Source organism: Bos grunniens, chromosome 23 (genome assembly GCF_055505025.1).
Source record: "Bos grunniens cultivar Pamir isolate PY7600 chromosome 23, Bosgru_T2T1.0, whole genome shotgun sequence".
Lineage (NCBI taxonomy): Eukaryota > Metazoa > Chordata > Mammalia > Artiodactyla > Bovidae > Bos > Bos grunniens.
The window spans coordinates 1435490-1458702 of record NC_141187.1 but is presented as its reverse complement, the minus strand read 5'-3'; the positions used below and the strand labels follow the sequence as shown (position 1 = coordinate 1458702).

Genomic DNA, 23213 nt, shown 5'->3' with positions numbered 1-23213 from the left:
ATTTATGCAAGTGAGTAAGACACTGTATGAGACTAAAATTCAAGTGAAACCTACTATTAACCTCAAATGCCTTACTGAACGTAAAAAACAAATATTTTTAAAGTTTGAGGTGATACCTTTTGAAAAAATAGAGGTACTTATACTTTGCTTGTTATCCTTTTGTTTGACTATAAAATATAATATTCTATCTGTAAATTAAGCACATTTGTAAATTAATAATATTTGTAAATTAGGTACAACAGATATATAGCTGATTTTGGTCATGTATATAGTACTTTGGCCACCTCATGCGAAAAGTTGACTCATTGGAAAAGACTCTGATGCTGGGAGGGATTGGGGGCAGGAGGAGAAGGGGAGGACAGAGGATGAGATGGCTGGATGGCATCACTGACTTGATGGATGTGAGTCTGAGTGAACTCTGGGAGTTGGTGATGGACAGGGAGGCCTGGCGTGCTGTGGTTCATGGGGTCGCAAAGAGTCAGACATGACTGAGGGACTGAACTGAACTGATATACCTCATGATTCCAAATTGGTTGATTTTTTTTCTATTTATCACATTTCCACCTAGGATGGATGGAAGGAAATTTCTCACATATAGCATTATCCACATATAAGTGCTTTTTAATTTTCTCTCAAGGTTTCATTTCTGTGTCTATTTTCTCAATAACAAATAGTGAGAATAGGAAAGGGATGACTGATTTTTATCTACAGTACCATTTTTGAATTCAACCAGGGCCTATTATCCAGTTATGTTTGATAATACATGCTAATAGAATGGTTGCATAAATATGCTGCATTCTACAGGGTTAGTTTTTAAATCAGGTATCAAAGTTGTTTATCAGGAATTAATATTTTCCAGAGAGGGACAAAAAGAATGCAAGGGAAGCCTTTCAAATAAAAATCAAATCTTTTTCTTCAAGTTTTGAATGCTTTCCATTTTAAAATGCCCATAATAAGGAATAATATACATAATTGTATTTACATATTTGTAAAGATTGATAACTATTTAATTTCAAGTGGCTACAAACTGCTCTGAGTCATGGAAAATAGGAATAACATCACAGAATTTATTCTCTTAGGACTTTCTCAGAAAAAGGAAACTGAAATTCTCTGGTTTTTACTGTTCTTACTTTGTTACGTTGCAATTCTGATTGGAAACCTACTTGTCACGATTTCTATCGCCTCCAGTCAACTTGTGAAGCAGCCCATGTATTTCTTTCTGAGTCACCTCTCCCTCGCAGACCTTTGTTACACCTCCACTGTGACCCCCAAGTTGATTGCTGACTTGCTGGCAGCAAAGAAGATCATTTTCTACCATGGCTGCATGACACAGCTCTTCACCATGCACTTCTTTGGGGTGATTGAGGTCTTCATCCTCATAGGGATGGCCTGTGACCGCTATGTGACCATCTTCAAACCTCTGCTCTATACTCTGATCATGGCCAGACAGAAGTGCATTGCCATGATCGCTGCTTGCTGCGCTGGGGGGTTCCTGCGTTCCTTCGGTCAGTTTCTCCTGGCAATCTTTTTACCCTACTGTGGCCCATGTGTATCATTTGCTGAAACTGGCCTGCACTGACACCACCAGAATTGGTCTCCCTGTCATTGCCAACTCGGGCCTCATGGGCCTGGTGACTTCTGTGGTCTTGTTGGTATCCTACGCTGTGATCTTGTCCACTGTCAGGTCCTACTCTGTAGAGAATCGCCACAAAGCTCTCTCCACCTGCAGTTCCCACAACACCGTGATGGTTCTCTTTTTTGCTCCTTTGTTCTTCATTTACATTCGACCAGCAACTACTTTACCAGAAGACAAAGTGTTCGCTCTTTTTTATACTATCATTGCTCCCATGCTCAATCCTCTAATCTACACACTGAGAAACTTGGAGATGAAGAATGACATAAAGAAATTCTGATGCCATATCACAGTAAGAAAGGAAATGAACTAAAATATACCTCTGATTTTCACTGCTGAACTTGGTTGAATATATGGATTTTCTACAATGAAGACTTTAAAATGTATAACGCTTGCCTTATATGCTTTTTTGTTTCATTTTGTTTTAGCAATATATAGATTTAAGTATGAGCAAAAGCTTACGACTCCCTGGATTTGTCCAGACTCTACTGTGCTCTTTTCTAGTTTTCTTGTTTTCTTATTTATAGCTCCTCTTCCCCTCTGATCTTTTGGCTGTGTAATCAATTTAGATATTTAGCAGTAGACTATCAAAGGCATCATGTAATACAAATCAACACTGAGAACCTATACAGCCCATTCTTGTATGTGACTTTAGTCATAAAGCCAGTCCCAGGTAGCAATGATTTAGAAGATAATTCCAACATTTTACTTGCATCTTTTAAAGAATATTCTAAAAGACCAAATTTTGGACCTGCAACTATATTTCTTAAAAATATAGCTTTCTACTCTGATAATTTTGTAGCCAACGGTGATCTGGAGCTTCTCATATGTCCAACACCAGTACTCTTACCTAAGTCCCACATCAATCTCTTTTCTTTTGTTCAAAGGAACTGTCTCTCCCAACTCTGTCCGTGTAAATGTGAACTGCAACTCTGGCTAATTCTAGCACCTGATAGTGTATATTTGTTATGGGCATGTGTTCTGGACTCAGAATTGCTTACTAACTATGAGGACTGGGACATATGCTCAACAAACCATCCATCAAGTGATAATAATAGCCCAGCACCCAGTCTAGTGAGGATATGTGCAGGACTGAAACACTGTTGGTCACACAGTATGTGCTCAACACGTATGAGCTATTTTATTGCCCAGTCTCCTGTTATGCATCAGAAATGTAACCCTTCTGATAATAACTTTCCTTTGCAACAGTGAGGGTGTGAGAATGGGGCTCATATTAATGTCATGCTCCTATTACTAGGCTTCCCTGGTGGCTCAGACAGTAAAGAATCCACCTGCAATGTGGGGGATCTGGGTTCAATCCCTGGGTGGGAAGATCCCTTGGAGGAGCTCATGACAATCTGTTACAGTATTCTTGCCTGGAGAATCCCCATGGAAAGAAGTACCTGGCAGGCTACAGTCCAGGGGGTCACAAAGAGTAGGACATGACTGAGTGACTAAGCACAGCACAGTGTGCAATGGGCACCTATTACTGGTGAAATTAATCTTTTCTTAGAGTGGGCAAGTGGAGAATATCACTCAAAGTCAATGATCACATCTTTGGCACTGTTCAAGTTAATAGCAGTTTTTCCAGTAGGAATTTAAAGTCACCCTGGAGCACCTTTGCCCAATGTCAGAAATGACTAGGAGCAAGATCAGGCCACTAGATAACTGATTAGGAATGAGTAGAATCTCAAAACTCTCAAAAAAATCTCAAAGCTTCATGGATATGATGTACTTGCATGATAATTTATTTTCAAGTTGTAGAGAGAGCCAGGTTAGATAAAAATGAGTTGTCAATGTTGAGGATTCTTAAGATGGGTTCATAATATAAAAAAGAAAAATAGCATAGTCCTATGACTCAGTTGAAAATGCCCAACAAATAAACCTAAAAATATTATGTGCTAGAAATTCTTATAGAAAGATCCTAACATATTTGCTTGTTGTTGTTTTAAACCTACTTCTTGACAGCTCTCTGAAAACTCCTGGATAGGGCATGCACAGTATACATATCAGAGAACATAACAGAGCAGGAAAGTGAAAGATCACTTTCTGGTATGAAATAAGCAGGGTCTTTAATAAGACCAGCCAACCCTCAAAGTTTCCCTCTGCGTCAGAAGCCCTATCCTCCAACCAACCAGACTTGTATTATTGACAAATAAAACTTCAAAAATTAACACGAATGTTTCTGTTTTACTTTTATTCTTGGAACAAAAGTTGTGAATGTGGATTATTAAAATACTTGGAGTCTGCAGCAACATGGATGGACCAATAAATTATCTTACTAAGTAAAGTAAGTCAGAGAAAAGCAAACATATATAATCACTAATATGTGGTTTATAAAAAAAATTACACAGGTGGACTTATTTACAAAACAGAAAAAGACTCACAGACACAGAAAACAAACTTATGGTTACCAAAAGAAAAAGGGGGAGGGGAGGGATAAATTGGGAGTTTGGGATTAACAGATACAGACTACCAAATATAAAATAGATAAACAACAATGATCTATTGTATAGCACAGGAAACTATACTCAATATCTTATAATAACCTATAATGAAAAGTAATCTGAGATGGAAAATATACATACATATGAACCACATATATATGAACTGAATCACATGACTATATACCCAAAACCAATACAACATTGTAAATAAACTATAGTTTAATAAGATAAGCAAGCAAACACTTCATTGTTAATATTAATCATTAACTAGGGAATTATGATTAACTCCTTCACTTTTGCACTGTGATCTCCTCCCTTCTCAGCTTCTCAAGAGCATCAGCCATATTTCTCTCTTCAGTTGAGTCATTAATAGCACATATAATATCAAGAAAGAGCAGTGAGATTCTCTGTAATTTAGTGAGTGACCTTACTAGTTCTTGCATTCAGGTTATTACCTATCTTTCAGTATTTTTGGCTAAGACATTTTACAACTCAAAATAGAGAAGTTGACTCACACAAAATAATATCAATGTCAACAATGTCTGGCCATAGAAATTCAAATTGTGTCAGGTGAAATGCAAGTAATGATAGCCCTTTGGATACTTGACTAGTTTTGCATCAACTTATAAATTCATTTTAGCACCCCTTACTGATGAAAAATATGTGGTAAACTGTTGCCTGAACTGATGGTAACATCTTACTGGTTTCTACATTAAATATTAATAATAAATTCAATAGAATCTTTGACATGTGTCCATTCATCATTTGCATAAAAATTCAATAATATTCTCTTTTAAAATGTATCCTTTTCAAATGGTAAACTTTAAAGAACTATAGAAATAGATCCATTCACAGATACCCACTGACTGTTTTAAAAAATTCAATGGTACATGAAAAGATCTTAGAAGCTTTTAGACAAACAATAAAGATTAAATAAATTTTTAAAAATAAGAATTCAATCATATGATTTCAACTTTCAACAAATATAAATACTACATTTGCAGGTAAAAAATGGATGAGAAAATACAATTGTCTTATGGAATTACATAAAGTAAAATTCAAGAGGCAACTAAGGAATAAATGTCTGTATAACATAAGAATGTCCAAGATTTACACTTGACTAAAATGTCTATAGATTAAAATTTGTATAGATTAAAAAGAAATGACCCACAACTTCCTATTCATTTATTTAAAATATACTATTTGTAATTATACATTTGCTTATTTTCTTGTTTATTTCATTGTCTATCTCTTTCCTTAGTCTCCAGCCTCACTGAGGACAAAGGCTGTTTTGGTCACCACTAAATATATTCTCTAGGGCTTCCCTGGTGGCTCTATGGTAAAGAACCCACTTGCCAATGCAGGAGATGTGAGTTTGATCCGTGTCAAGAAGTTCCCCTGGAGAAGGAAACATATTGCAGAAACCCACTCCAATATTCTTGCTGGAAAATTCCATGGACAGAGGAGCCTGGCAGGCTACATTCTGTGGGTTTGCAAAGGAGTGGGGCATATCTTAGCGACTAAACAGCAACAAATGCATTCTCCATAGTAAGTTTTGTCCAAGTCAGACCTTTTAGAATTAGGACATAGTATATATTTTTATATGAATAAAGGAGTAAAGCACAGGAGTCTTTTCCAGGCATCAGCCAGAAATTATAATGCCCTAACAAGCTTATTTTTTTCCTCCCCAGGAAGAATTGTCTTAAATCCTGGGTCTACTCGCTGAACTTTTAATTCTAGCTGTAGGGCTCTCAGTATTTCCCATGGCAGCTCACTTCAGTCTCCCTCAGCTAACTGATTCTGCCCCGTCCTGACAAATGAGCATTATATACTCCATGTCCATAGTCATCATATACTCCATTTCCTCATAGTCTCTATGTCCCATGTCTGATCTCAGTGCTTTGGATGTTGATGCAATAGGGAAATATAATTAAGAACTTTGGCATATTTATTGATTAGGTAGAAATTGAGAAATTGAAGCTATGATTTACGTCTTTGGCAAAGTATACTGATGGGAAATTTCTATATTTTTAGAGATATTGAGACCTTTTCTATATTACACATTTTGTCAGAATTCTCCTTAAATGCCAATTTAACATCAAGCAGAATATTCAAAAGCAGAGACATTACTTTGCCAACAAAGGTCCATCTAGTCAAGGCTATGGTTTTTCCTGTGGTCATGTATGGATGTGAGAGTTGGACTGTGAAGAAGGCTGAGCGCTGAAGAATTGATGCTTTTGAACTGTGGTGTTGGAGAAGACTCTTGAGAGTCCCTTGGACTGCAAGGAGATCCAACCAGTCCATTCTGAAGGAGATCAGCCCTGGGATTTCTTTGGAAGGAATGATGTTAAAGCTGAAACTCCAGTACTTTGGCCACCTCATGCGAAGAGTTGACTCATTGGAAAAGACTCTGATGCTGGGAGGGATTGGGGGCAGGAGGAGAAGGGGACGACAGAGGATGAGATGGCTGGATGGCATCACTGACTTGATGGACATGAGTCTGAGTGAACTCCAGGAGTTGGTGATGGACAGGGAAGCCTGGCGTGCTGCGATTCATGGGGTCGCAGAGTCAGACACTATGGAGCGACTGAACTGAACTGATACATATATATGTATATATGTCACTTTTCTATAGAGACAAAGGCAAAATATCAGAGAGACACATATTTATTTTTTAGAAGTGGAAAAACTGCATGTTAAAAAAAATCTCAAAATTAGTTCAATTTACCAAACATATCTGTAGCAGTGGAACTCACAAGTTCTCTTGTAAGATTTTATGCAATTAGAGATGGATTACTGCATGGAAATTCCAGTTTTTTAAATTCTGACTTTATCTTAGGTATGAAGCCTCATCTTATAAGAAATCTGTCTGATGAGTTAAGCAGCTGGTAAGTTAAATCCAGTTCGTAATTATAATAGTGATTTTCCTTAAAATGAATATTTGAATCATTCTGATTGTATTTATGATCTAAGCCTTCTAACTAACCTTTGAAAAATTCCAGAAACTTTAAAATGCTATTTTTACTATTTGGGAAAACCTGGCTTCAACTATCATGACTTGTGATTTGTACATGAGCTCTTAAAATTATCAGTGCCATGTCTCTCAGCAGCTCTCAAAATATTGCTAGATTTGTCTTTTCATATTTCAAAAATTTAATCATATTATTAGCTCTTTGGATTCCATTATGGAAAAAAGTTTAATATGAAGAAGAATGCACTGGCCCAGCAGATAAGTGGACAGTATTGCAGTGAAGGAACTGAAGATGTATTTTAAAAAATTAAAATCAAAACACCAGTACGCTTCTAAGATTATGCAGAAGCAAAAATATATGATGAAATTTTCAAAGAAGCTATTTGAATGGATAGTATTTAAGTGGTAGGTTTCTTTTTCCTTAGTTGAGATGAAGAAAAATTATCAAAGGGGAACATAAATATCTGTCTAATTCAGATCAGTTCAGTTCAGTTCAGTTCAGTCGTTCAGTCCAGTTCAGTCGCTCAGTCGTGTCCGACTAGGACGCCATGAATCACAGCACCTGTCCATCAATAAGGTTAATTAATTCAAAAGAAAGAAAACAAAAGTATTAACTGGATGAAATAAGCAGTACATTTATCTTCAGAAATGTGGAAAGTCAGCTCAACCCTGACCAAAGAGAACGATTTGGCTTAATGACAGGATGTTTCCCCACAGTGAGCAACCCCAGCCTTCAGGTAAGAAAGAGCAGATTGTTTATGGCAGGGAAACTCTGCTATGTCTTATCCATATTTATCCCATGTTACAATATTACATATTTTAAGTAAGCGATTCAAAATAAAAAGTAAGAATAATACAGTGTACCCATTGATAGGACAAATATAATGTCAATGACAATGAATATTTACTAAATGTTTTATCTTAATATATACCAGTTTCTGTCTTAAGCTGTTATATAAGTGAACTCATCATATCTTTACAGCAGATCCCAGAGTTAATTACAGTATTATTCATTTTATAGATGAAGAAACTGAGGTTATATATTTTATCTGTGATTATGCTCCAAGTGAATTTTGGAGCCAGTATCTCATTCTATGTAGGTCCAGAACTCATAACCTTAATTACTAGACTCTACTACCACTCAAATAGTGTGAGGACCTCCTAAATTTATAACACTATGGGGGTTCCAAGAGGAAGGAGGGGAAACTAACATGTTTTTGAGCATCAAGTTCTGTATATGTAAGCTTATTTACATTCCACAGTAATCCTGTAAATTAGGCACTGCATGCTTATTTTAAGGAAGAAGGAAAAAGTATTTAAGGAGGTGAAGAGTCTTGCATTTGAGTATCAGAGCTGTGTCTGAACACAACTCTTATCTCTGAAGTTTCTGATATTAATATTAATAATATTTCCTATCTTGTTCAGGGAAGGATAGTACAATGTACAGTTCCTGAGGTGGTGTACTCACATTTTCTCTGAGGCCTTGATCTTATAGTTAGTAATCATGTGTGTGTTATTTGCTCAGTTGTATCTGACTCTTTGTGACCCAGTGGACTATAGCCTACCAGGCTCCTCTGTCCATGGAATTCACCAGGCAAAAATATTTATTGAAGTGTGTAGCCATTCCCTTCTCCAGGAGATCTTCCCAACCCAGGGATTGAACCCTGGTCTCCTTCATGGCAAGCAGATTTTTACCAGCGAAGCTACCACGGAAGCCCTTAGTAATTGTTGAGGATGGCCAATAACTATTAAATATATAGTACTTTCCAGATATTGCTTTAAGAAATTTCATATTTAGAAACTAATTATTCAAAAAATCACCATATAAAGAGATATTATCTTTACCTTGATTTTACAGAGAAGTAAACTGAGGCACAGGAATTGTAATGAAATTACCACTGTACTTGTTACTTTTTATAGTTTCAATGTATCAAACAGAGAAGGGAAGGCAGGAGAGAGGTAAACAGATGTCTTCCCCAAATTAATGGAGAATCAGAAGTCACACATTATTGGAATCTGGGAAGATCTTCAGAGATTATCTAATCACTTTTGTTTTATGAATGGGAGCCTGGGATCCTAGGGAATGAACAATTAAGCAACAAAGTGGGAGGAAAAAACTAGCTATTTTGCCTACTTACATAGTGTATTTACCAGATGATTACATGAATACAGGTATAACTGTTTCTATTTTAGAGAACCGAAGAGATTCCTCTATATAGTCATGCAGATTGTGTGGGTGAATTCTCTAAGAAATTAAGGGAAGAAGTGCTACATCTTGTTTATTGTATTGTGTTTGGGGGAACTATTTTGGAATTAGAGGAGCCCATTTCTCAGTATATTATTTCCAAACTAGGCAACTATAATTACAGTCTGATAAGATGTAACTCAAATAACTTCTGAATGTTAATTTATTTTGAAAGAGGAAATAATCTTGCAAGAGAAATGTAGACAAATAGGAAAAGCAGAGTTGTAAATATATTAACCTAGAGATGCTACAAATAAATTTTAAGAAATATGAAAGTTTCATGGAGTATTTCACATGAAGGAATTATTTCCTCTTAAAAGTCAAAAGGGCTTCCCTGGTGGCTCAGAGGTTAAAGCACCTGCCTGCAATGCAGAAGACCTGGGTTTGACCCCTGAGTCAGGAAGATCCCCTGGAGAAGGAAATGGCAACCCACTCCAGTATTCTTGCCTGGAGAATCCCATGGACAGAGGAGCCTGGTGGGCTACAGTCCACAGGGTCACCAAGAGTCAGACACAACTGAGCAACTTAACTAACTTAAAAGTCAAAAAGGATTATGAGTCCACTCATAAAAATGATTTGTTCTTCAGTTTTATCATGAATTACCTGACTAAAGGATGATTATTTATTGTATTATTCCTTCAAAATTATAGCACATTGTTCACTTTCCAGATTTTTATTTAATTGATATTTATTTAACATTGACTCTGTGCCAGCACTGCAAAACCCACCCACACACCCTACACCAATTTTGTAATTTCATTAGAAACCACTTAATCAAGCAAATTCTACAGTTGCCTCTATTTTACATCCTAAATTGGCACATTATATGTCACTCTACTTAACACTATTAAGATTATCTCTTTTTTTTTAAATTCTTGACAAATATAATTCCTTGCTTCCTCACAAAATAATTTAAATTATATAAAAACTGGAACTTTGTCTAATTTATCACTGTATTCTTAGCTCTTAGAAGAATATTAGTACTAGATATTCAAAAGACTCATATTAAATGAAAATGATTTCAGTGGGTCTCAAAATAACTTGTCTTTAAAAGGCATTGGTGCCATTTTAAGTAGATATTAGGTTTCCATTTTCTCATCAATGATTCGTTTCATTGGTTTTGTCATTTCAGATAACTTTCTTGAACATCATATCATGGAAGATAGAAATAATGTTACTGAATTTATCCTCTTAGAACTTTCTATGGACAAGAAAGTCCAGATCCTCTGCTGTTTATTTTTCTTATTCTGTTACCTGGCCATTTGGTTGGGGAATTTGATCACTGTGATTTCTATTACATGCAGTCAGCTAATCACCCAGCCCATGTACTTCTTCCTTAACTGCCTTGCACTCTCAGACCTCTTCTACACCTCCACTGTGACACCCAAACTCATGACTGACTTACTGATGGAGAAAAAGGCCATTTCCTATAAAAACTGCATGACACAGCTTTTCACCACCCACTTCTTTGGGGGGAGATTGAGGTCTTCATCCTCATAGGGATGGCCTGTGACTGCTACGTGGCCGTCAGCAAACCTCTCCACGACGCCATCACCATGAACAGGCAAAAACGTCACTCAATTCTCATAGCATCGTGTGCAGGGGGACTTCTTCATTCTCTTGGTCTCTTTCTTCTTGCGATTGTTTTACCTTTCTGTGACCCCAGTGAAATAGATCACTATTTCTGTGATGCATATCTTTTGTTGAAACTAGCCTGCACTGATACACACAAAATTGGCTTTCTTGTCATTGCCAACTCTGGCTTGATGGGACTGGTGCTCTTTGTGGTTTTGATGGCCTCCTACATTTTGATTCTGTATAATGTGTGCACATATTCTGCAGAAAGCCACCATAAAGCACTTTCCACCTGTAGTTCCCACATCACAGTCCGTGATCCTCTTTTTCACACCTGTCATCTTTGTTTACATTAGACCTGCCACATACCCAAAAGATAAAGTGTTTACGCTCTTCTACACAATTATTGTCCCCATGCTCAACCCGCTTATCTACACACTTAGAAACATGGAGATGAAAAATTCCATAAGAAGAGTTTGGTGCAATAAAAGGTTCTGGGAAGGGAGCTTAATGATCTGAAGGTCATTTGTCTCTGACGCCAGTGACTGTCTTCTCATCACTCCCTCTGTTGCTGATTCTCTCCTGCTAATGGGAAAATCATTCAGAATGTGTAAAAGCCAAGCCTCCAACAACAGCTTGCCTTCAGTGGTTCCTTCTTTATTTTCCTCTCAATGCATTTTCCTTGATTTCACTTTTCACTAATAATCCCCTTTGTTTAAAAAAAAAAGAAAAGAAAAGAAAACTTTTTACAGAGTAAAAACACACTGAAAAATCTGGAGGGAGAGTGATCCTGCCTGTATTGAAGGCTAAACCTGGGGGAGACCTCGCTCTCAAAATACTTGGCCTCAAGGTATAAAAGGTAATAATATGTTAAAAGGTAAAAGACAGTTAAAGAACCCACCTGCTAATGCAGGAGACACAGGTTCAATCCTTGGGCCAGGAAGATCCTCTGGAGAAGGAAATGGCTGCCTACTCCAGTGTTTTTGCCTGGGAAATCCCACGGAGAGAGGATTCTGGTGGGCTACAGCCCATGGGGATGCAAAATAGCTGGACATGATTCAGCGAATAAACAAAAACAAAAAGGCAGTTATAGGAAAATAAGAACAATCACATACTGCAAACTCCTTTCAGAACTATATACCTAGCCTCGTATCCTACAACTCTAGATTTCTTTTAATCAAGTACCTAGAGATTTTTTTGTGTGTATTTGTGAACTGCGATTATTTTACTTAAGTGAAAAGAATATATAGATCTAAATACAACATAGTGTAAAGTCCAGCCTTATAGTCTACATGGCAAGTCTTACAGTCTGAAACGCAAGTCACTGTGTGATCTGTTTGTGAAGTAACATTGTAAGTATTGGGGAAAATATATGTGTGTGTATATATATATATATATATATATATATATATATATATACACACACACAAACTCTTGCTATTTTAACTGGGTTTGACATTAAGTATACATGATCAAGGAATAAATAAACTACAACTGACTTTGCTACAAAAAAGAAGAAAATATAAATCCAGCTTGAACATCTGGAAGTTCACGGTTCGTGTATTGCTGAAGCCTGGCTTGGAGAACTTTGAGCATTACTTTACTAGCATGTGAGATGAGTGCAATTGTGCGGTAGTTTGAGCATTCTTTGGCATTGCTTTCTTTGGGATTGGAATGAAAACTGACCTTTTCCAGTCCTGCGGCCACTGCTGAGTTTTCCAAATTTGCTGGCATATTGAGTGCAGCACTTTCACAGCATCATCTTTCAGGATTTGAAATAGCTCCTCTGGAATTCCATCACCTCCACTAGCTTTGTTCGTAGTGATGCTTTCTAAGGCCCACTTGACTTCACATTCCAGGATGTCTGGCTCTAGGTCAGTGATCACACCGTCGTGATTATCTGGGTCATGCAGATCTTTTCTGTACAGTTCTTCTGTGTATTCTTGCCACCTCTTCTTAATATCTGCTGCTTCTGTTAGGTCCATACCATTTCCGTCCTTTATCGAGCCCATCTTTGCATGAAATGTCCCCTTGGTATCTCTAATTTTCTTGAAGAGATCTCTAGTCTTTCCCATTCTGTTGTTTTCCTCTATTTTTTTGCATTGATCACTGAGGAAGGCTTGCTTATCTCTCCTTGCTGTTCTTTGGAACTCTGCATTCAGATGCTTATATCTTTCCTTATCTCCTTTGCTTTTCACTTCTCTTCTTTTTACAGCTAAGTCATACAGTGACTCACTTAGTGGCTCAGTCACACACTTGATAATGTAAGGAACAACACTTCTTGAAACAGGCAATATAGAAAACAATAGCAGTAATAGTAGAATCATAAGTAAGAAGTTAAGTCAAGAACTTCTATTAGGTGTAGCCCAGTGACATCTCCATGTCATCTGACTTAGTTTGCTAAATGACTATAGCTTGCTGTTGATATCCTGGTTGTAGATCCTGAGCATCTCATCTTTATTCAAAGACTGGTTATTGAGATAAGCTTTAGAAACAAACTCAGAATGTCCTTTTTAACAACTTAATTAAACCTCTTAGCAATGTAACATAACCACAAGGAACTATCTAAGGAGTGAGTCTTAGTAAATACAGACCTTAATTAAAAAAACTGGAACTTAATATTCAATGAAACATAATAGATGCCATAGGCCTGACATCAGTTAGGTGGATTTTTCTTTTAGAGCTCCCCAGTATACGTTGAGATTTCTGTATATGTCAGGAGACAGTCTTTTTATTTACCTGTTAAGGCTGTTCAGAACCCAAGTGTCTCCAGTTTCTGGAGGGATGAGGCAGGGAGAAAAAAGGCATAATTTTACCCCTAGGAGTAAATCACTAGATTGTTTTAAATGATCAGTAACTCGAGGAGAAGTGCTTCTTTATATCTGAAAACACAGAGTAAAAGTCAACAATATGTCAGACAAAAAGTCGTGAAAATTGTGGTCATATTTAGCAGTCTACTCCATCCCATGCAATTGATCCCTTTGTTCTGCTGTCCTTGCCCAATGACCAAGGACATCAGGGAAAGCAATAGTCTCGAAGAGACTCATGAAGTTTTTGTGAACGTCTGTGTGACCTGTCCAGCAAAGTGGGTGCCCTGATCACTGGAGATTGTGGAAAGCACCTTTTAACCATTTTTTCTATTCTGAGATATTAATCCTGAAGCCAGGAAAGGCATTATCAAATAAAAATGAGGTTTGTCAGGGAGCCAGGAAAAGCCAAGTGGCCATCTTGGACCTCTCATAGCCCCAACTCTTTGGTTTATGGCCATTTTTAATCCATTTTAAATTCCCTGAAGAGGTGTTAACTTTTGTAGAAGCAGAAGGAGCTTTGTTCATATGTGCTGTAGTCTATTGTCAAAAGCCACATTCCAAGAAAACTGTGTTCTTTTAATCAGTGAGAGAAAACCAAATTCGAGTTTGGTAACAGCTTATATTCACTGTGAAATAATAGTTATTCACTTAGTCATAGTAACAATAAGACTTCAAAGGCAGTTTAATGTCTTAACAAACTTATACCATGCACAAAACTCTTCTTTCACTTGCAACACACCTGTTTACACTTTCTGTATTCATCACTTCATTTGTCCATTTAGAAGACAGCCACCTGTACGTTTAGACTTACTTTGCTTTTCCTTAAAGAATGTAACTCCATTCCTTATTACTTTTTATTAAAAACACACATCTTACTTTTCTTCAGAAACCATGACTTGTACTTTACATCATCATTCTGTAGATTGGTAAGGATAAATCACCCAAAGTTATATCATTTATAAAAGTATCTTCACAATGTCTCTGTTAATTAGATCAATAAACAAACATCAATATCATGTATCAATTCAATAATGATTATTTCCCAGTTCACACAAGCCTCCAATTCATTTACTTTAATTTTCTTGAATTTAGAATTGTTTGATTTGTAAGCATTTACTTCTCTTTAGGCCAATTAATTAGAGCTCATTGAACCACTTAGCCTTTAGCAATTTTTTCCAAGGATGGAGACACACTGAGACACACACAAATCTGGACAGACAGAAACCTCAGATTTTCCACCTGAAATTTAAAATGTCTCTTTGTCCCTTTTATTTTCTTGGCTTGAGTCCCAGCTCATGGCTGGAGTCCCAGATAGAGTGGGCTGTTTATCTCAAGGACATGATAAGAGTTAACTCAGGTTTTTCCCCAGGCATGTTTCTGTTTCTCAGGCAGGATCAGAGCTCCCCAAAAGAGTATTTTCACAAGTCAAACTTTTAGTAATTACATGTGCAAAAAGAACCAGTTTTGCAATTTCAAAAAGATTCCATTTTACCTAGTTTTCTCCGGAGTCTAAAGAATACACATGGCCATTCAGGGTTCAAAATGTCGTTTCTCCTTCATGTAGTCATAGCTTCATAGCTAAAATTTAAACCAGAGAGTGCTCAAATTGGCTCTGATGACAGGGGTAGACTGATCGATAAGATGTCCCAGCAGGGATTATCTCTCTGGGCAGGCGAGGTCTTCTCTTAAAGAAAAGAAACCTCATATATAAGGGATTTTTAGGCCTTGAGGATCAAAATTATCCCAGTTTTTCAAGATATTATTCAAGGGGGGTGGTTCTGGACTGTTAGGCCCCATCTGTAAGAGAGAAAAAAGCAGTGCCCAGTGCCATGGCTTTTTTCTACCAGAGGTGTCTGCCCCTGCTCTAGACAGGGTTGGAGACTGATTTTCCACCTAAGCTTCCTTCCCTGGCCAGAGCTAACCTGTCTCTTACAGGTGGAGGTGTCCTACTCCCAACCCCCCTCGTTCTACCACCCAGGCATGGTGGAGATGCACCAGGGTTAGACCTGATGGCATCCCAGATTGATGTCCAGGTCTTCACCATTAAAACCTTGGTTTGATTTCCCTTTTATTCCGGCACCACCTGGGGTGGAACAGAGTAGTTTTCCGGATGCTTGCCGAGCCAAGACCACTAGGGGAAGCACCCAACTTCTGTGTACCTGCACACATTCCTCATAACAGTATAAGTGGCAAGTCATAAAGGGATGAACAGAAAACCCAAGACATCCTCCTGAGAGTGGCCACACGAGTCTATTTAATAACAAAGGAGGCAATGGAGGGCCTGCCTGCGAGGAAAAACTAATCCTTCATATTCATGGAATGCCAACATCATCCTTTTTATTCCTGTCCATCAGACTGTACAAAAAGAATACCTAAGGAGTTGAGACAAGAGCCACTGGAGGGCTTCGTCTGCTCTGCTAAGAGCTAGCGTTACTAAGGGAAGAAGCCCAATGCACTTTCAATCTGCCCAAATCTGGGGTGTCCCAATCTGTGTCCTCAGGAATCTCATGCTCACCAGCAATGCCTCAATCCATATAGTCCAGAGGCATAGCCATGACAAGAACTTTCCTGAGTGTCTGTGGGGTCAGGATGGTGATTTCCAGTCTGAGAGATGTCCCTGGAGCTAGAGCTCCAGCTAGCTCCCTAAAGTGCTCCTGTCTGCAGTGTCCTATAAAACTTGGAATGGGGACCTTGCTAGAAAAGCACAATAACAGCATGGATTGCCAGTCCCTTGAAAGTCTGCAATCCGGCACACAAGGTTAATAACTTTAATTCCCCAAGCAGATATGAAATGGTCAGAGGGACCAGGAAAAGCTGACTGGGGAAAAGAAGTTCAGTCCACATGCTTCTGATTTAGTAAAGTAGCTGCTGCTGCTAAGTTGCTTCAGTCGTGTCTGACTCTGTGAGACCCCAGAGTTGGCAGCCCACCAGGCTCCCCCGCCCCTGGGATTCTCCAGGCAAGAGTACTGTAGTGGATTGCCCTTTCCTTCTCCAATGCAGGAAAGTGAAAAGGGAAAGTGAAGTCACTCAGTCGTGTCCAACTCTTAGTGACCCCATGGACTTCAGCCTACCAGGCTCCTCCACCCATGGGATTTTCCAGGCAAGAGTACTGGAGTGGGGTGCCATTGCCTTCTCCGTAGTAGAGACCACAGTAAAAGAGCAAAAGAATCTCAACTCTGAGTGTTCTTACCTTGTCTCGAAGATCTTGGACAAGCCCCCAAGATGATAACCTAGCAGTCAACGGTGACCAATGCCACTGGATTCATGGTGTCTGAAGAAGAAGATATTAATCTGGGGTCAAAGACAGTCTCAGTCACTCAGAGCTTTGTGTATATTTTATTTAAAGTGAAGGTGACAGAAAAAGCTTCTGACACAGACATCAGAAGGGGCTCACTAATTTAAGTGGGGCCATATATACTTCTCAACTAGCCTCTGAGAATAGACAAAAAACATCTCAAGGATGTGAGCGTTTTGCCCAGACCCTTTCCTATAACATACATCCAAAGCTCAAAAAGAGGAATGTCCTTGAACCTGAGATACTGCTCCCTACAATGCCTACTTGTCTTAAGCAAAAGAATGTGAAAAAGAAAGCAAGCTTGCCTCCTCCTTAAAGGGGCTTTAGGCTTGGACTCTTTATCAACCTGCTGGGACAGGTAAGTATACAGTTAAACTCAGAAAACTCTAATGTTGTAATGGTGGTGAGTAAAGCATTTGTATAACATACCACTGATAACTCATATAAGTATATCACGTATAAATTCAGTATGAAGGTCAAAAGATAAAATATCAAAATGATAACTACAAAATGAAATAATGGAACCATGTTTGAAGAATTAGATGACAGTATGATACTAAGTCAACAGAGAGACTCAATGAAGAGCTACAAATTATTATTTTTTTTAAAGAAAACTAACATAAATTCTGGATTTGAAAACTAAAATAATTGAAATGAAAAACTGATAGGTTCAACAGCACATTTGAGATGCTAGCAGAAATAATCCATAAACTTGAAGATGAATTCATAGAAATCAATGTAAAAATAAAGAGAAAAAAATGTTCAGGGAAAATGATCTAAGGCATCCATTCATTACACCATCAAGTATGGAAGGAGAGAGACTCTCAGAAAGCAGGGAGAGAAAGGGGAGGGAGTAAAATTACTTGTAGACGGAATGGCTGACCGGCAGGTCAGAGCAAAAGGGAGGTGCAGCGCAGGGCTCTTAGGGCGCCGGGCGGCAGCAGCCTGCATCTAAGGCCATAGCACCCTGAACGCGCCCTATCTCGTCTGATCTCTGAAGCTAAGCAGGGTCGGGCCTGGTTAGTACTTGGGTGGGAGACCGCCTGGGAATACCGGATGCTGTAGGCTCTTTGCCTTCCCTCTCCTTTAGCCCCCGCCCCAAGTCCCAACTCTTGGGCTCCCGCAGCCCCAGCCCCTCCTGGGGGTGGGTGGCCAGGGCACCGACTCCCGCTGCAGACCTGGGTTGCCTCCGCGCGGCCTGCGAGCCCCTCCGCATTTGGCTTCCAGGAAACCAGACGACCTTCCCTCGGGTCTCCGTCTGGGGCTCCCTTGGCGTGCCTCAGGCAATCCCGGAGGGCTGCACCAGCTCCAGCCCCAGCCCCAGCCCCAGCCCTACCCCCAGCCCCACCGCCCACCCCCCATCCTCCCAGGCGAATGCCCGAGCTCGCGCGCACCCGCGCGCACACACAGATATATGTGCACAGACGGTGCATGTATACTTTTGGTGGATATATGCCTGGGAGTGGAACTGCTGAATCATATGGTACTTCTAGTTTTAGTTCCTTCAGGAACCTCCATACTCTTTTCCATAGTGGCTCTACCAACTCACATTCCTACTAAAGGTGGAGGCGAGTTCCCTTTTCTCCACATCCTCTCCAGCATTTGTTATCTACAGACTTTTCCATGAGGACCATTCTGACTAATGTGAAGTGGAACCTCGTTGTAGTTTGGAGTTGAGTCTGTCCAATCATGAGTGATGTGGAGCAAGATGACCTTTTTAAAATGCAGATGCATTTCTATCACCTCCCTGCTCCAACTGCTCTTGTATTTTCCCATCATAGAGAAGATATGACCAAATCCCTTCATTGCTTGGTCCCCACTTTCTTCTCTGATTTCTTTTCACTGGAATGCCCTCTGCACTCTTTTGGTTCCATCCCATAGGGCATTTTTCATTTCTTGAATGTACTAAGGTTCCCTTGTCACGTAGCCTTCCAAGATGCTATTTTACCTGCCTGAAATTCTTCCTGCATCTCAACCCTGGTTTACGTTGGTTCAACCTATGGATCTCAACTCAATTATTAGGCTGAAAAGCCTTCTCTGACACCCAGTTTTTGGTGAGGGAAGAGGCCCCTATAGAAGTTCTCAAAGTATCTGCCTGTTATTTATCATTAGATTAGTCTCAGTGAAAGAAGGAACTGTGTTTCTTCTTCTCTCAGCATTCTATTTCCAGAAACATATTGCATGCTCATAGTAGGTGCTCAATATTTATTCAGTGTGTGAAAGACAGAAAAGTTCTGTGAAGCCTCAACTTTTCACTTGGCTCAGCACTTTTGATCTCTTTGTATCTTTGTCGATTCAGTTCTTTTCTTTCTTCTGTTGATGTGCACACTATATTCAAGGCATGATCTAAGGCATGAAGACATATCAATAAATATAGGTTCTTGCTTTCCAGGAACTCGTACATCAGATTTCTATAATTCAGGTGTTTTTTTTTTAATGCTCTAGAACAATGTGAACTTTTAGTATTATCCATTTTCATTTCAAAGAAAGATCATTTTACTTACATAGCAAAGGTGGAGATCTTCCAACTTTCAGTCCAATACTTATACCTTGATGATTTCAGGCAAGTCTTGTGGTTCCTTCTGGAGGTGTGTGGCTCTTCCAGAAATGTGAAGATCTTCCATAGTCCTCAGACTTTGGTGTGATTTGGAATCATCAAGAAAGTTTCCAGGTATAGGTTCCAGACCACCACCTCAAAGAGTCAGTAGCGAATGGAGTGGATTCCAGCAATATGCATTGTTAACCAGCATCACTGGTGATTCTGTTGCTACAGACTCAATGCAGTGGGCAGGGCCTGGACTGCCCACTTGGGTCTGATGTGGAATGGAAAGAAGGGCTTACCCCCTCCACTGTTTCTAGCCCTGTGACTAGAAACGGTCCCCAAACAAAAATCAGACAAACAAGATTATCCCAGATCGTAGTCCATGAGATGAAGGAACTAAGCAGCTGGTTGAGATGGAGCCAAGGGGAAAGGTTGCTCTTTTTCTCTCCACCTCTACTCCTTTCTTCCTTGATGCCTTAGTGATTCATCATGGAGATTTGAAATAAAGTTCACAAGAGTCATATTTGTTGAATAAAGATTTTGCATTGAACCAACTCTAAAAAATGAAGAAAGTTTCACCTGCTACATGGGTCTTTTAAAAAGTCAATTGCTTTTCAACTCTGGGGTTTCTCCATTGCCTTGTTCAAGTAGCCTTAATCGTAAAAATAAAATAAAACTAAATAAAGATTCAAATATACCAACAAAGGAAAGCTTCCGTTTCTTAAATCATCTTTCCACTTAGTAGAACACTAGCTCTTTTCTTTGTATTTTGACTAGGCAGTTAGTTGTATTGTGGCTCAGATGGGAAGGCATCCACCTGCAGGAGACTCAGGTTTGATCCCTGGGTTGGGAAGATCCCCTGAAGAAAGAAATGGCAAACCACTCCAGTATTCTTGACTGGGAAATGCCACGGACAGAGGAGCCTGACGGGCCACAGTCCATGGGTAGCATAAAAGTTGGGCACAACTGAGCAACTAAGAACAGAAGTATTTCCAAGGACCACATTCAAGAGATTTGGAACTCTTGCTTGACTCCCTCATGTTGACCATGTTGACTAGGCAGCAGATAGCAGCTGATTCATCTGTACAATTAACAAAGAATGTGTTATTCTGTTCTATACTTTTCTGTACTGTAGGAAGAGACTGTACAGAGCAGATGTCTGGACTTGTACAGGACTTTTGGTCCTTTAGAGGATTACAGTTGCACCATCAATGCTTGCCAGAGGTGGCAGGAAGGCGGCCCTGAAAGTTTGAGTCCAGACATGTTCAGTGTTTTAGGATATATCAGATGAGTAAGAATGCATTTACCCTTCACTATGTCTCCATAGAAAGTTGCTTTGGGTTTGGAGGTACACACACACACACACACACCCTGCCGCCGAGACAGGTCAAGAGCTAGAAACCACAGGTAAGGGAGAACGAGAAAGAGGGAGAGAGAGACAGCAAGAGGACACCCAAGCTTCCCAACCCCCGGCCTCCACACCCTCCCCCCTCCACTCTGGGTATCCACCCGGCCCCAAGTCGACCCGACCCAACCCTCACCCACCGACACACTCACACACACTCTCACACACTCACCCTCTGGCCTGGGGGTGGGGGCTGGGTCTCGCCTTAGGTAGCCAGGCCGAAGGGGACCTTTGAGACCTCGGCTTCGAGGAAGTCTTGGGGTCCCCACGGGTGACCGCCAGCCCCAGGGCACCACGTCCAGCCGGGCCCTGCCCAAAGCTGACGCCCCCTCCCTTGGGGAAGCTGCTTCTTCCTCGTGGCCTTCCTCTGAGGTGCGTCACGGGCTGTGCCAGTGTGTCTGTCTCAGATCCGATGCCATCCTCTCTTCCCTGTCTGTCTCCTGTTTGCTGTCTCTCTGTCACTCGCTCTGTGTCTCCCTCTGTCTCTGCCTCCGTGTGTGTGTGTGTGTGTGCGCACGCGCATGCGTCTGTCTGTCTGTCTATCTGTATCTCCCTCTCACAGTCCTGGAGTCTATCTCTGAACTTTCATCTCTTTCTGCCTCTGTCTCTCCTGACACCCGGCGGCCCGTCCGTTCCTCTGGCCCCGGCCTCTCACAGGTGCTATGGCTCTGGTTGACGAGGTTGCGACGGCGAGCTGTCGACTGTCTGTGTGTCTGTCCGTGTGCCTGCCTGTCGCTCGTCTGCTCTCGCAGGAAGGTTGTGTGCTTGTCCGGCGACATGGGGGAAAGGGGTTGGGGGCCTCGGTAGGGTGAAGGGGCGGGGCTGAGGCGCTCGGGTGGACCGCGCCTCCGTGGCTCCCGGTGGGATTTGGCACCAGGCAGGTGTCGGGCAGGATGGGCACTCAGGGCCCTGGCTGGGCTGCGCCTAGGCCCACAGGAGGCTCAGAGGCCCGAGGGCCGCGGGGGTCGGGCGGCGGCGGGGCCGAAAGCCAGACACCTCCGGGCCGCGTGGCCCTGGGCAGCAAACGGGATAGGGGGAGGCCCGGCTCGCCGAGTTCGGCCGGGCCTGGAAAGGCCCGGGGTGGAGGGCGCCGAGACCTCCGCGCCCCTCAGCCCACCCCCCCAGGCCCCGCACGCACGCACGCCCGGCATGCCGCTGGGGGTCCCGGAAGCCCTCCGGGCTGCCGAACCTGGCCAGGCGTTTGCTGGCCGCGGGGTGGCGGTGTTCAGGGGCGTGGCGGCATTGGCCGGCCGGAGTCTGGTCGCAGGTCGTTCGGCTCAAGTACATCGCTCGCCCCCGTGGTGAGGTGCGGCCGGCTGGCCCGACCGGCAGGTCAGAGCGAAAGGGAGGCACAGCGCAGGGCTCTGAGGGCGCCCGGCGGCAGCCGCCTCCTTCTACGGCCATACCACCCTGAACGCACCTGATCTCGTCTGATCTCGAGGGCTCACATTTGATGGTGGTCTTGTCATCTTGTACCTCTTTCTCGTAAAGCTGGCAGCTGAGGGAATGAGGTAAGTGTAAAATTGAATAACAATAGACTGTGTAGAATCTGTGAATGTGGAGCTCTGTGAATCCGTAGGTCTAAGGAGAGACTGGAAGCTGCCGACGTGGAGTATCTGTCCCCATGACCACGTTTATGTCATCAAATGTGCCACTGACCGCCCTCCCCCCACCCCGGGTGGCAGGGACCCCCACGTGGCAGCCCCCAGGCTCGCTCTCTCTGGCTCATCCACCCTCTACAAGTTTCCCCAGACCCTCAGTAGGAGTGGGCACTGCTGCGGGTGTGCGTTGTGTGTCCTCGTGCCCCATGTGACGTTGCACGACTAACCGCACTCTGTGTTTGCACCCTTCCTCCCGCGCTCATGGGACCAGGTAGCGTGGCGGGAACGCAGGGGCTGGATTCTGCTACAGTCAGGACTTGCTCCTGATGTGCTTCGGGGTGAGTACAGGCCGGCCTGGTCCTGCGGGGGCACGGAGCCCACGCCCCAGGGAGTGGAGGGTCAGTGGGTCTCCAGAGGTTAGCCTGGGAGAACCCTCACAGCAGAGAATGTGACCTTGGTGCCCCACTGCCGCCGGAGTGGTCAGAGCATGGCCAAGGCCCTTGGCATAGGGACGCATGGGTATCCCTCCCACAGCGGCAGTGCTGCCGGCCATGCCCTGCGTGCACGTTCTCGGAGGGAAGCGGGCCCAGAGCGTCAGGGTTCACGAGGCTGCCCTGCCCTGGGCCTCTCCGTGTGGAGGCCAGCGTTTCACACGGAGGTGCACCGGCATCTGGGGCTCGGCCACCGCT

General features: G+C 41.7%; 4 pseudogenes across 2 annotated transcripts; all 4 read left to right on the top strand.

The window, feature by feature from the left end:
* The first annotated feature begins 1039 nt into the window (after positions 1-1039).
* On the top strand, positions 1040-1946 carry LOC147346499 (olfactory receptor 4P4-like; annotated as a pseudogene).
* Positions 1947-9820: 7874 nt separating this feature from the next.
* On the top strand, positions 9821-11529 carry LOC147346498 (olfactory receptor 4P4-like; annotated as a pseudogene). Its single transcript, XR_015152675.1, has one exon. The product of XR_015152675.1 is annotated as an olfactory receptor 4P4-like (transcript).
* A 6396-nt stretch (positions 11530-17925) lies between these two features.
* On the top strand, positions 17926-18044 carry LOC147346497 (5S ribosomal RNA; annotated as a pseudogene).
* Positions 18045-21121: 3077 nt separating this feature from the next.
* LOC147346496 (uncharacterized) lies at positions 21122-22337 on the top strand (annotated as a pseudogene). Its single transcript, XR_015152062.1, has one exon. The product of XR_015152062.1 is annotated as an uncharacterized LOC147346496 (transcript).
* The last annotated feature ends 876 nt before the right edge of the window (positions 22338-23213 follow it).